Source organism: Mustela putorius, unplaced genomic scaffold, assembly GCF_011764305.1.
Source record: "Mustela putorius furo isolate JIRA1106 unplaced genomic scaffold, ASM1176430v1.1 tig00000508_pilon_pilon_pilon, whole genome shotgun sequence".
Taxonomy (NCBI): Eukaryota; Metazoa; Chordata; class Mammalia; order Carnivora; family Mustelidae; genus Mustela; species Mustela putorius.
This window is the reverse complement of record NW_025421402.1, coordinates 21,874,102-21,887,785: the sequence shown is the minus strand read 5'-3', so window position 1 is coordinate 21,887,785 and position 13,684 is coordinate 21,874,102.

Here is a 13,684-nt window from a genome sequence, read left to right as displayed (position 1 = left end):
CGGATGTAGGCACCCGGGGCGAGTGACACCAAGAGGGAAAAGGCAGGACCAGCAAGAGGACACTTGAGGTGACAGCGACCAACCCCCCTGCCTACACTTGATGGCTTAAATCACCAGCTTCCAGCCCAAGGCTCAAAGGATCAGACTCATTCCCAGGAAGGAGCCCGGCAGCCGCCCAAAGCGAGCAGCTCCTCCAACTCAGCCTCTTGGGGATCGGCTCTGGGCCAAACCCAGTGATTTACGAAAAGCTTCCCGGGGCGCGTTTCTATGAAGCGAAAGCTTGAAGAACCCTGTGACTGGTGCTCGAAGGGAGATCACGGCTGCTGGCCCCGGACAGAGAAGTCGTAGGCCGCCGAGCCCGGCTCAGGAGACAGTTCGCCTGGGATGTGTCACGCTGCAGAGGCTCCGGGACCAAGCAGAAGAGTCTGTCCGGCTGGTCCACCTCCAGGCAAGAGCAGGAGCACCCACAAACCCAAGGCCACCCGCGGCTGAAACGTCTGGCCCGAATTCCTTTTCTTTGCTGAATTTGGTGGCGGGTGATCAAGCAGCCTCCATGGGAAGCACCTTGAGGATGCAGGGGGAGAAAAAAGCTCCCTCTGGGGTTTCCCCAACACTCCCCTTTCGTGCTTATTTTTACTTAGTCACTGCCTCCCCCCTGGCCTCAGGCCCTGGAGCCTGCACCCGGCGTGCCCCAGGTAACCAGAGCCCCGAACGCACACAAAGCACCACTGTGCCCCGGCGATGTTATCGGGCGCGCCTGGCCTGCTCCCCACAAGGGACAGTGGCCGAGCCAGGGTGGCCGCCTTGCAGCTGAAACAGGACCCCCGCGCTGTCGACGGAGGACAGAGTGGCCTTTGTGAGGGACAAATCGTACTGAGGCTCGCCCCTTATTAACACTGCAGTCATCAGAGCATTTTCTGTCCCAGCTTCCAGCGCCGAAAGACTCTATAGGCTCCTGTAGGATGTGGCTCGACCCTGGAGTTGACATTGGCTGGCAATGATGCTGCGACTGCGTTCGGCTTCCACCTTGGGGCCAGCAGAACACTGGGCACGCATCATGCCTGATGCAGAGCAAATCTGGTAGCCCGACCATCAAACTTGACCGAAGGCTCGGCAGAGCTGGGCTTGACCAGAAAAGATTCGGTCACCATAGAGGGCAACAGTGTCTTTGACAGGAGAGACCGCAGATGTGGAACTCTGTAATCTTGGATATGTGTTTGGACCTTACCAGCATCCACTGTGTGGCTTTGGACAACTGTCTTGACCTTTCCTAGCCTCAGCTTCCTTGCCTAGAACATGGAGATCCCTGCGCCTACCTGGTAGAGTTCCCGTGAAGACTGTAGAAGGCAAACCAGACAAACTGGCATGTGGTAGCTTCAGTATTAAAGGATTCTCGCCTGCAACTCCAGATCCATTAGCAGAGGTCACAAAAGCCCTATCACACACATGCATTCACATCTCAAGTTCCTAACAATGTACAGTGTAGAATTTGACACAAATGAGGAGGAAATTAGCAAATAACCAACAAGGGTATTAAAAGCTAGACGTCTGAATACATCACCTTAAAAAAAAAAAAAAGATTTATTTATTTTAGAAAGAGCGAGTGCAGAGGGGAAGAGCAGAGGGAGAGAGAGAATCTGAGGCAGACTCCCCACTAAGCAGGGAGCCTGATGCAGGGCTCGATCCCAGGACCCTGAGATCATGACCTGAGCCAAAATCAAGAGTTGGGTGCTGAGCCGACTAAGCCACCCTGATGGGACAACGCTGCCATGTGAAAGCAGGAAGACATTGTTAGGGGACAAGAGATGGTCTGTGGCAGACTGCTCCCCTAGCCGAGCCTCTGCACGTTTGGGGAGGAGAAACAAGACCAGCTAAAAGCTTGACGAAGTAGTGAACGCTTCATTACACTGGAGAAGAGGAAATGGAAATAACATTTATCTGTTGCCTGCTGTATACAGGCAAGTGCTGGGAGCTTGACCTGCGTTTTGGTGCTTAATGTCCACAGTGACCTTTTGAAACCCATTTTTCAGATGGGAAAAACAAGTTGCAAAGATAGTACGACTAACAAATAATTATGGGGCAGATATTGTATGCCACACAGGGACGGCTTCACAAGACAGGGCGTTCGAGACGGCTCCGGGGAGAGCCTGTGATCAGGGGATGTGACGGTCAGTGGTGGTTCAGGTTTGGGCTGCGATGCAGATGAGTCTTGGGCCACCTTCCCCACTTAAATCAGAACTGACCCTCCTACGAGCCTCAGCGTCGGTTCTGTTTGTGAGGAAAACACCCACACTCACATCACACGTGGACAGAAAACCCACCATCTACTTATGGCCATGTTGGAGTCTTACGGGCTGGTTAGGATTCGCTTCCTGCGGTAGGACCCACTTAGGACTCTAGGAAACGCTCTCCTGACTAAAACCCACTGGTAGATTAACTGGCTAGGACCCACAGCAGAAAAGTTCATCCTGCATCAACGCCCAGTGCAAACAGCACCTCCTCAGCTAAGCCTTCCGTTCCCCTAGACCACAGCAGCGCAGTGCGTCCGTGTTCTCTACGGCCCGAGCAGATCAGGGAAACTGAGAGGAAGCGGAGACCATGGAGGAGGTAGAGAAGACGGAGGGGCTTTTTAAAAGAAAGAACAAAACTAAACCATCCAAGTTTGACTGGAAAATAAGTACTTACTTAGGATGAAATAAGAAATGAATCACATAATTATAAAAGCTGGCCAGTATAACAACCATCACAAAATTCAGTTTTTTCCTGAGTTAACTGCCAAATATATTTTTATAGTTTCCCTACATTTTTAGCTGCCTAATACTTTGCATACATCCAGATTTTGTATGCACCCCTATGTACACACTGTTTGTATAATTACTATATCTATACCATTTTCTACCAAAAAGAATGAAAAGATTATTTAGTCTTTCTTTAGCATGGTTAATTAAACTTTGTTTGTTACTACCGGAGGTTGGGATGCATAAAACGTGTAAGCACACACAGATGTACTCTGTTGCGCAGCACGGCCGAGGGTCCAGCGCAGCCAACACAGAAACCGGGAACTCTGCTCCATTCTACCGCACTGAATTCCCATTACAGCCTCCGCACATTCTGCACATCGTGGCGGGGGGTGTCTGTTTATAATCGTACATTTTCCATTAGTAAGTGTATTTCTGACCCGAGAAAAGTTCAAATTAGTCATTCTGATTAGTCATCGACAAAAAGCAAATCCTCCACTTACAATATATCTGGAAGAATTTTCCAAAGACTAGGTCCCGACTCCCGACTCCCGACTCCCGACATTTCACATCTTCTTTCTTTCCCAGGATCTACATGCTTCTGGTGCCTGGTGCCATATGACCCTTGGCCCCGCATCTTCGGTCCATTAATGGATTGGAACAGGGACCAAAGGCACACTCCGGGGAGCCACTTCTGTCCCAGCTTGGCTAGCAACAGATGAACTATGCACAGAAATGGCTATGGAAAACATTAATTCTACCCCCCACCCAAATTTTAACCCCAACTCAACAGCCCTTTAACCAAAGCTGAAAACTGTGCACAGCCCTTGCAACCGCACCCCATCCTCGGGGAAGGGGGGTGGGGGGGAAGGCAGAGCGGAAGAGAAGGTCTTAACCGTTTGCTTCTGGAATATCTCCATAATGCAAGTTTCACAAAAGCCAATGACCACATGCGCACATCGCATGGACTCCTCCAAGCTCTTTGAAGGTACCCATGGAAGCCGGTGGTCCTGGGAGCTAAGATTACTTTCACAGCAACTCTGCCTCTGTCTATGACCTTTTCTGATTTGCCTATTGTACTGTCAATTCTCATCATTCTGTGTCATGTCCGGTCTTTACAGCATACTCCCTATGTGATTTCAGTCAAGTCTCTCCCCCTTGTTGAGCTTCGGATTAGAAATCCATGAACTTGGGGTAAAGCAGAGAATGACCTATGTGCTCCTGGAACACTTGGAAGGATGGTGTGAGGCAATGCATGGGAAGGTTCTCCAAAGTCAGCCAACAGCTCCTCTGCCCATGGAGATTTAGTGACAGAGGTGTCTTTTACACTCACTGCTTATAACACATGGGACAATCAAGTGAGTCCCTGAACTGACCTTGGATTGCTCCCAGAATAATAATCCATCCCTCACGGGGCATGTATGGTCTGGCCCAGCTTACATCTCCCCCCTGCCTTATCTCTAACGCCCCCTCTCCCACACACCCGTCCATTCTTGCTGCTGAACTGCTAGGGAGTTCCCCATCATGCACCCTGCCTCTGGCCTCTGGGCCTCTTTTTCATGCTGTCCCTCTGTCTGGAAGACTCCAGTCCTCACCCCCCCCCTTTCACTCCCCCACCTTCCAGGAGCAGCTTAGCGGACACTTCGCCAGGACACTGTCTCTGAAGCCCTAGTCTGGATAAGTCCAGCACAGCATCCCAGCCGGCCTCTGTCTCCAGACCTCCCCTGGATTTTAACGTACCTGTCTCCCTCTCTAGCAGGTGCGCTCCTGAGGACTCACAGTACTTAGCACAATAATGGCAAACCCAGGTGTTCAGTAACTATTTTTTTTAAGATTTTATCCACACATTTATTTGAGAGAGAGAGAGCAGGAGAGAAGGAGTGAGAGAGCACTAGCAGGGGACGGAAGAGAGAGAGGGAGAAGCAGATTCTCCACTGAGCAGGGAGCCCCATGCGGGGCTCAATCCCAGAACCCCAGGATCATGACCTGAGCCGAAGGCAGACACTTAATGGACTGAGCTACACAGGCGCCCTGTTTGCTCACTTTGTCAATGAATCTATGTGCAGATGGGAAAAGGAGCTGACCCTCAATCCCTCAGTGGCTTCCGGGAGAGGAAGCACAAGATTCCAACAAGGATGGGAATGTTCTGGGATTGACCTTCAGGCAGTTGGTGGGCTTGAACTTTCTCCAATCTGATGATAGAGGGTGAAAGCCTCACTCCCTAAAGGCACCTCTTCAAGGAGCGTGGGCAGCCTTTGTTTGCTGGAGCCATTGACCCCAGACCTGAGGGTCTGCAGAGGTTGTTGGAATAGATGAAGGAATCTTGTACAGGTCAGGGACAGCTGCTCTGATAACACAGGACTCGTGAGTGCAGGTGGTGATAAGGGTGTGCTGTGTGCTATGCACTCCACAGCCAGCCCTCGGGCTGCCCTGAACAGGAAGAAGGACTATCTGCCAGGAGAGCACAGGAACGGAAGTGGAGGAAAGAAATGGGTCATTAGTCAGAAGACAAAGGCCTGAGGTTAATCTTCTTTCAACCTCTAAATGCATCTCTAAGACTCAGGATGTAGCCCACAGATCACTTTTTTCTGGAAGTCTAACCTGTACTTGAATCAACATCCCACTCCCCTCTATAGTAGCCAGAAGCAGAGCAGGAAGTCTCTTCCATTGTGTTTTTTGGTTTTGTTTTTTGTTTTGTTTTGTTTTTTGTTTTGTTTTGATTTTAGATCCAATGGGGACACCACTTGACTCACTCCTAATTGTCAATTGTGGCCTGAAATCCCACAATTTGACATGCATTCCTTTAACTAAATGTTCCTTTCCTGTTAAAATAAAAGCATCCCTGGCAACCTGTGCTTTGAACTGTGTCAATCATTTACACTTTATATCAGCTGATTTAACCCACTCCTGGTCTTAGGATTTGCTCCCTGAGTCAGAGGAGTTGGGACAGCTCTGAAGAGGATTTCAAGCCCCAAAGTCATGGTCAGTTTCATCTCGATTTTTCCCAGTGTGTTTGCACCTGTCCTAAGCACTACCCATGTTAAGTATCAGTTCTCCTGTGATACTCTTCACCATGGGTACTATTTTTTTCTCTGCATTTTCTACCTCCTTATTTCTCTTCTTTCCTTCAATCCCCTCTCTGTTTTTCTCTCTACTCCGTCTACCCCAAGCCTGAAGAAGCATCCGTGTGTATGCTCATGGGCATCCAGGAGCACAGGGGCAGTGTGGTAGATGGTAAATAGCACAAAAGCTTTGAAGCCCAAAGGTCTAGCTTAAAATCTAGCCTCTATCGCTTAGTAGCTATGTGACTTTTGACAACTCACTAGTCTTATTTTTTTCCTTTGGAAAAACCCAGAAGGGAGCTGTGAAGATTAAGTGTAGTCTCACCAATGTGAATGGGTTGTACCGAAAGCTTTCTCCTTTCCCCCATCTCTATCTAGGCCTTTAAAAGGCACCCAGTGATCCCATGGGCATTGCTAAACTTTGCAGACTGGAGATTATTAATCTGTCTTATGGGCGCAATCTTTTTTTTTTTTTTTTAATTTTCATTTTCATTTTCCTTGGCTGTAATCTTCCTCCACTAATGCTGTTCTCAATTAAGTTGTAATAAAGCTACAACATGGCATCCTGGTCTTGAACACACAGATGCTTTTTCTGATCAATTTGCCAAAGTTAAGTAGAAATCCCGTTACTTTAGAACAATGCTTCCAAGAACGTGGTGTTCAGTCTGGCTGCATGCAGCAGAATCTCCAAGAATGTATGCTATAACTGCAGATTCTTGGGTCGTGTCCCAGACTCCTAAATAGGGATCTCTGGGAGTGTGGCCCAGAATCCAACGTCTGCCAAGCACTCCAGGTGCTTCTCATGTCCTCCAAAGTTTGAGAGCAACTGTCCTACAGGTTAAGCTTAGTACACAGACTGACCATTGCAACAAAAAAATAGGAAGGTGCTCATCAGCCCTTATTAACTCTTTGTAGCAGTAAGAAATTTTCTACTACCAACCGTTGAGACCCAAGGACATGACTTGCCTGGATGCTCACAGATGGTTCCTGATGGAGACAAAAGGAAACCCAAGTTCGTTGCTTCCAGGCCTAGCTCTCTTTCCACGGCACCATGCTGTCTGACCCTCCAATTGACTTCAGTAATTCCAAAAAGTTCTCACCACCTAGCAAACGATCCACAAGACAAGAGTCCTGGAATCTAGAGGGAAAAGAATAAAGCAAGTGTGTATGTGGCATGCGTATGAAAGAAAAAGAGTCAGAAACAGAGACACAAACAGAGGGAGAGGAAAAAAGAGAGCTCTTCCTTTTTTCCTTCCTGTAGTCATTATATTTTCTCTTCTTTCCAAACTCATCAGAGAGGTTAGATGCCTGATATGTTCTTTTTAAATTCCTGAAAACACAACTGAAAGAGACGATCATCATAATTAAATTCCATTATGGGGAAGGAATTGAGATGACTGATGGCATTTTTTTTTAACACTGGGGTTTTCTCTATAAGTCCATTTAAGTATCTAATGTGCTTTCTTATAGTGGGGAACTGTTCTATCAAGTTTCTTGCTTCCACCTGATAAAAGATTGTTGGACCAAGGTAATCATTTAAAACATTAGCTAGTAAGTGGCAGAGAAATGAATTTAATGATGCCTTAGGAAGCATGCAGTTGAGACAGCAGCAGTCTGAGTGTATTCATGGGAAATGCTGCAGGACAGCCCATCTCAACTTGGAAAGTCTAGACACATATTCTTAGAAGAAAGGCCAGAAGAGATTCTAAAGGGAAGAACCCAGTTTTAAGCTCTCAACCCCACGTTCCCCAAACCCATTGCATTCTCCATTCAAAAAGTATTTATTGAGCATGGACTTTGTCCCAGGCACTGTTCCAGCAGCTGGGGATTGGACAGGGAATGTGACACAGAGAAATGCTCTCCCAGGGGAAGCTGACCTCATAATGCAAGAGACACAGCAAACAAAATTAAAATATATAGCATCTGAGATGATGAAAAGAATGATGGGCTGTAACAAATCAGAGAAGAGGGTGGGGTAGAAGAGAGGTGTAAGTCACCAATATTCTTCAAGGAAAATTCTTACTAGTATCTCTGGAACCTATGTTACATGAAAACATAACCCATGCAACCATGTTCTGGAAGGTGGGTAGAGGCCTAGCTACTCTTAAAACCATCTGTTTCCTGAAGAATGACCACAGTGGGCATCTTGCTCATAAGTAAGGAGAGGAAGAGATGGCCTTTGGCATGGTAACCATTTAGGTAGTCAGTGATGTCACATAGAGTATAATTTAATCCATCCACATTTTGTTTGCCAAGTGCCCCTCTGGGTGCCATCAGGAGACCCTTGGCCTTGCCTGGAGGCAGCTGGATAAAACAGCTGAGAAGATGGGTTGAGGCCACTGTCTACAGCACAGGGGAATGCAGAGAGATAACAGAGAATCTGGAGGCTGGTCATCTGGTGGCCACTCTGTCCCTAGTTGGTGATCTTTATGGTCATTCCACCAATCTGGGTCTCAACATTGTAGAAAATGTGGGGCGAGATGTGGGACTAGATGACCTGACCTCCAAAGTTGCTTACTCTGGTGAAATGCTATTTGATACATCTGCATGAGATAGATTTATACATTCAGTTCACAAACATCTACTGAGTTCCCAGTGAGGCCTGGCTCAGGAGCCAAGGTAAATAATCCAAGAACTCTTTTTTGGGGGGGAGGGGGAGAACCTCTCACTTAGTAATGTTTTTGGCTAATATTTACTGAGCACTTACTATGTGCCAAGAACTGTTCTGAATGCTTTTCATATATACCTTACAACCCTTTGAGGTAAATACTATTATAAGTCCTTTGGTGCGAGGCAGAATTCAAAGGCAACCTCCAGTGACCCCTGCCTTATGTGCTGCTCTGGGGTTGAATGTGGCCAGAACCTGTGAACTTGATGAGATATCACTTCTGTGATTATATTATATGGTAAAAGGGGATTTTGCCGAGGAAGTCAAAGTCCCTAACCAGGAGGAGTGATGTCAACAAGAGGGAGATATAGGGATTTCCAGTTCTTGTCCCCTTAAAGAAACATCAATCTGAACACTCTCCATACAGGAAAATACCTTCACAAGAGCTAAGTTCTCCAGGTGAGAGACAACAGCGCCTGGGTACAGCACGTACATAAGAAAGATACACCCTAGAGGTCAGGAGGACAGTATCACGTTCCCCCCATTCACTACCCACCCCCAACCCTGGCAGCAAGAGAGACACCCTCCTCCTGGGGGAAGGAGAGCAAAATGAGCACCCATCTTCATTGTGGTAGGTGGGGCCAACCAGGCACCAGTGACCACTGGCTGGGCCTGGCAACTGGGTCATGGAGGCTCTATGTTGGCCCTCATACCAGGCTGACTCCAGAGCTCCAGGCTCCTGTCCCACCCCAGCACCAGACCCGCCCCTTTAGCCACAGGCTCTAGGGCTTTACCTGTTCCAGACCGGCCCTTGGAGCCTTGGAAGTGAGATCCAGGCCTGCCCAAGTAGACCCTGAGGCCAGGTTGGTCCCCCTGAACTCAGACTTCAAGAGTGGTCCAGCACCAGGCCAGCCCCTGTGAACCCCAGCTGCAGGCCCACCCCCGCGGATCTGGGCTTCAAGCCCAAAACACCGCAGTCGCAGCAGCAGGACCACTTCCATGGACCCAGGCACCAGGCATGCCTCCAGTGGGCCCTGGTGTCAAGCCAGCCCCCACAGACTCAGGACCAGGTTTATCTCCATGGACCCAAGGGCCAACCCCTACCCCAGCACCAGCCTGCCCTTACAGACTTAGGCTCAAATTTCCCTCTAGTCCCAGGTTGGCTCCTGTGGTTTTAGACTTCAGGCCAGCCCACATCAACTTAGGATCCAGCCTCCGGGCCTGCCTCCATGACCCAGTTGCCAGGCCCACCCCAGGAACCACTGATGTGACAGTCCTCACTGGACCCAGGCTCCAGAACAGCCCGTTCGAGAACTCTATCAGGAAGCCTGCCTATGTGTGAAAGTATAAAATTCACTAGTAGTAAAAGTAAGAATATAACCAAATTCAGAATAGTCTAATATTACAATGGTGTTGGGTAAAGCACTTTTAATACGAGCATAAAAGTAAAAGACAAAAATATTACAAATTACTCTAGCTCCAATCTGTTAATGGATACACCATATATAAAATGTTTAGTTTGTGCAGCATTTTTCACAGAACTAGAAAAAAGAATCCTTAAATTTGTATGGAATCACAAGAGAGCTCTAATAGCCAAAGCAATCTTGAAAAAGAAAAACAAAACTAGTAGTATCACAATCCCAGACTTCAAGTTATATTACAAAGTGGCAGTAATTAAAACACTATGATACCGGCACAAAAATAGACACATAGATCAACAGAACATCAGAATAGAAAGAATAGAAAACCCAGAAATAAACCTACAGCCACATGGTCAATTAATCTTTGACAAAGCAAGAAAGAATGAGCAATGGGAAAAAGACAGTGTCTTCAAAAAATGGTATTGGGAAAACTGGACAGCCACATGCAAAATAATGAAACTGGACCACTGTCTTATAACTTACACAAATATAAATTGAAAATGGTCCAAAGACCCAAATATGAGACCTGAAACCATGAAATTTCTAGAAGAGAGCACTGGTAGTAATTTCTCTGACTTTGGCTATAGCAACAATTTCTAGATGTGTCTCCTGAGGCAAAGGAAATAAAATCAAAAATAAATGACTGGGACTATATCAAAATAAAAAGCTTTAGCACAGCAAAGGAAACAATCAACAAAACTAAAAGACAACCTACTGAATGGGAGAAGATATCCGCAAATGGCATATCCAATAAAGGGGTAGTATCCAACATACATAAAGAACTTATACAACTCAAAACACCAGAAAAAAAACAAATAATCCAATCTAAAAATGGGCAGAAGACATGAACAGACATTGCTCCAAAGAAGACATACACATGGCCAACAGATACATGAAAAGATGCTCAACGTCACTCATCATCAGGGAAATGCAAATTAAAACCACAGTGAGATATTACCTCACCCCTGTCTGAATGGCTAAAATGAAAAACACAAGAAACAACAAGTGTTGGCAAGAATGTAGAAAAAAGAACTCTCATGTATTGTTGGTGGGAATTCAAACTGAAGCAACCATTATGGAAAACTATATGAAGTTTCTTCAAAAAATTAAAAAGAGAATTACCATATGTTCCAGTAATTCTACTCCTGGGTATTTCCCCAAAGAACATGAAAACACTAACTCAAAAAGGTATATGCACTTCTGTTTACTGCAACATTATTTGTAACAGCCCAATTATGGAAGCATTCCTAATGTCCATTAATAGATGAAAGGATAAAGAAGAAGTGGTATAAATATATACGTGTGTGTGTGTGTGTGTGTGTGTATATATATATATATATATATATATATATGTTTATATAGTGGAGTATCATTAAGCTCTTACAAAGAATGAAATCTTATCATTTGTAACAACATGGGTAGACCTACAGGGTATAACACTAAATGAAATAAATCAGTCAGAGAAAGACAAATACCATATGATTTCACTCATATGTGGAATTTAAGAAACAAACAAACAAGCAAAGGGAAAAAAGACAGAAATAGACAAATCAATTGTAGAACAAACTAATGGTTACCAGAGGGGAGAGGGGTGGAGGGATGGGGGAAACAGGTGATGAGAATTAAGAAACACACTTGTTGTGATGAACAGGTGATGTGTGAAAATGTTGGATCACTATATTGTATACCAGAAACTAATATCATGCTGTACATTAACTAACTGGAATTAAAATTTTAAAACTTTTCAAAGTACAATTATCATGCTAAACACTGAGTAATGTACAGAACTTGTTGAGTCACTAATACTGTACATTAATTACACTAGAATTAAAAAAAATAAACATTTAAATTGTGACATCAATAACGAAATGTAGGCAGAGTAGAAGTTAAAGTGTAAGAGTTTTTGTAGTTGAAGTTGTTATCAGCTTAAAAGTGACTATTAACTAGAAGATGTTTTGTGTAAAACTCATGGTAACCGAAAATAAAATACCCATGGGATATACACAGAAGACAAAGAAAAGAATCAAACAGAGACAATAAAAGATGAGGAAAAGAACAAAGGAGCTACAAAACAGTCAGAAAAAAAATTTAAAAAATGGCAATAGTCAGTCCTTACCCATCTATAATGACTTTAAATGTAAATGGATTAAATTCTCTAGTCAAAAGATCAGAACGACTGAATGCATGAAGAATAAAACCAAGACCCAACCATATGCTGCCCACAAGACACTCACTTCAGCAGTGAGGACACCCACAGGCTGAAAGTGAAGGGAAGCAAAAGAATACTCCATGCAAATCACAGTTAAAAGGGAACAGTGGTAAATATCCTTACAACAAATAAGACAAAGTAGACGTTAAGTCAAAAGCTGTAGCAAGAGACAAAGAAAGTCACATATAATGATAAAGGGGACAACTCATCAAGAGAGCATACATGCATCCAACATCAGAGTATCTAAGTATATAAAAAGAAATATTAATGGAACTGAAGGAAGAAATAGACAGCAGTAGAGGACTTCAATAGAACTTGTTGAATCACTAATGCATAGATCATCCAGAGAGAAAATCAGTAAGAAAACAGTGTAGTCGAACAACGCTAGACCAAATGGACCTAACGGACATATACATGGGATCTTTAAAAATAAATAAATAAAAGTCAAACTCACAGAAGCAGAGAGTAGAACAGGAGTTAGGGATGGGGAGTTGTCTACATCTACGGTTCCAACATACAGCATGATGATCATGGTTAATACTACTTAGGGAATACCAGAAACATACCCAGAGAGTAGATTTCAGGTGCTCTCATCAAACACACAATAAAATAGTAGCTATGTAAGGAGATGATGTACTAATTAGCTTGACTTCAGTCATCATTTATATTTATATTATGTATTTATATGAAATGGTCACATATATGTATATCAAATCACTGTGTTGTGTACCTCAAACATAGGCATTTTTTATTTAAAGATATTTAATTCAGAAAAAATGCTCTGGAAGTGTGCAATAGATCATTGTGCAACATGAATGTTTGTGGGTGTCAAGGGACAGGAAGGACTCAGGGCCAGCAAGCTCCCACCGTGTGAAACTTAGCTCGTGTTTAGCTCGGCTATTGCCATTTTTGCGTGACCAAATGGGCATCTGAAACCACAGGATCAAACTGTTCTATTCTGCCTAGAAAAACTACATTGAGTGAAATTTTGGGAACCAAAACAAAATTGTTCTCAGACCAAAATAAACTTATGTCAAATATCAAGCAAAACTAAACAAAATAAGACCCCTAATCAGCTGACCTTAAGAAAGAGAGAGCTACAGGATGAGTTGACCCTAGCAGCCAAGACCTTAAAAGAGACAAGACGGTTCCTGAGGAGATCCAAAGCATCAAAGACTTGATGACAGGGGGAGTCTCCATTTCTGGCTTTAAGAGTAGAGAAGACCACTCGGTGAGAGTTGGTGAACAGCATCTCGAAGCCAATAGTGACTTCTAACCAATAGCCAGGAGGAAGGCAAGGACCTCATCCCCACAGCCTCAAGGGTGTGGATTCTTCCCCCAACCTGAGTGAGTCTGGAAGCAGATTCTTCCTCAGCCAAGCCTCCAGCCATCTCGATTTCAGCCTGATGAGGCCGTGAGCAGAGAAGACGGCCAAGCTGTGTTCAGACTTTCGACCTACAGAACGAAGAGCTAATGAACTGGGGTTGGTTTAAGCTGCTCAGTGGGTGGGGATTTGTTGTACAGCAATAGAAAATGAATCTATCCATTTTCAGATTGGAAAACTGGAACAGAGAAGGGTATATAACTCGAGCAGGATCACACAGCAGGCAAGTGCCAGGGCCAGGACTGTGCACCGAGGGTGCCTG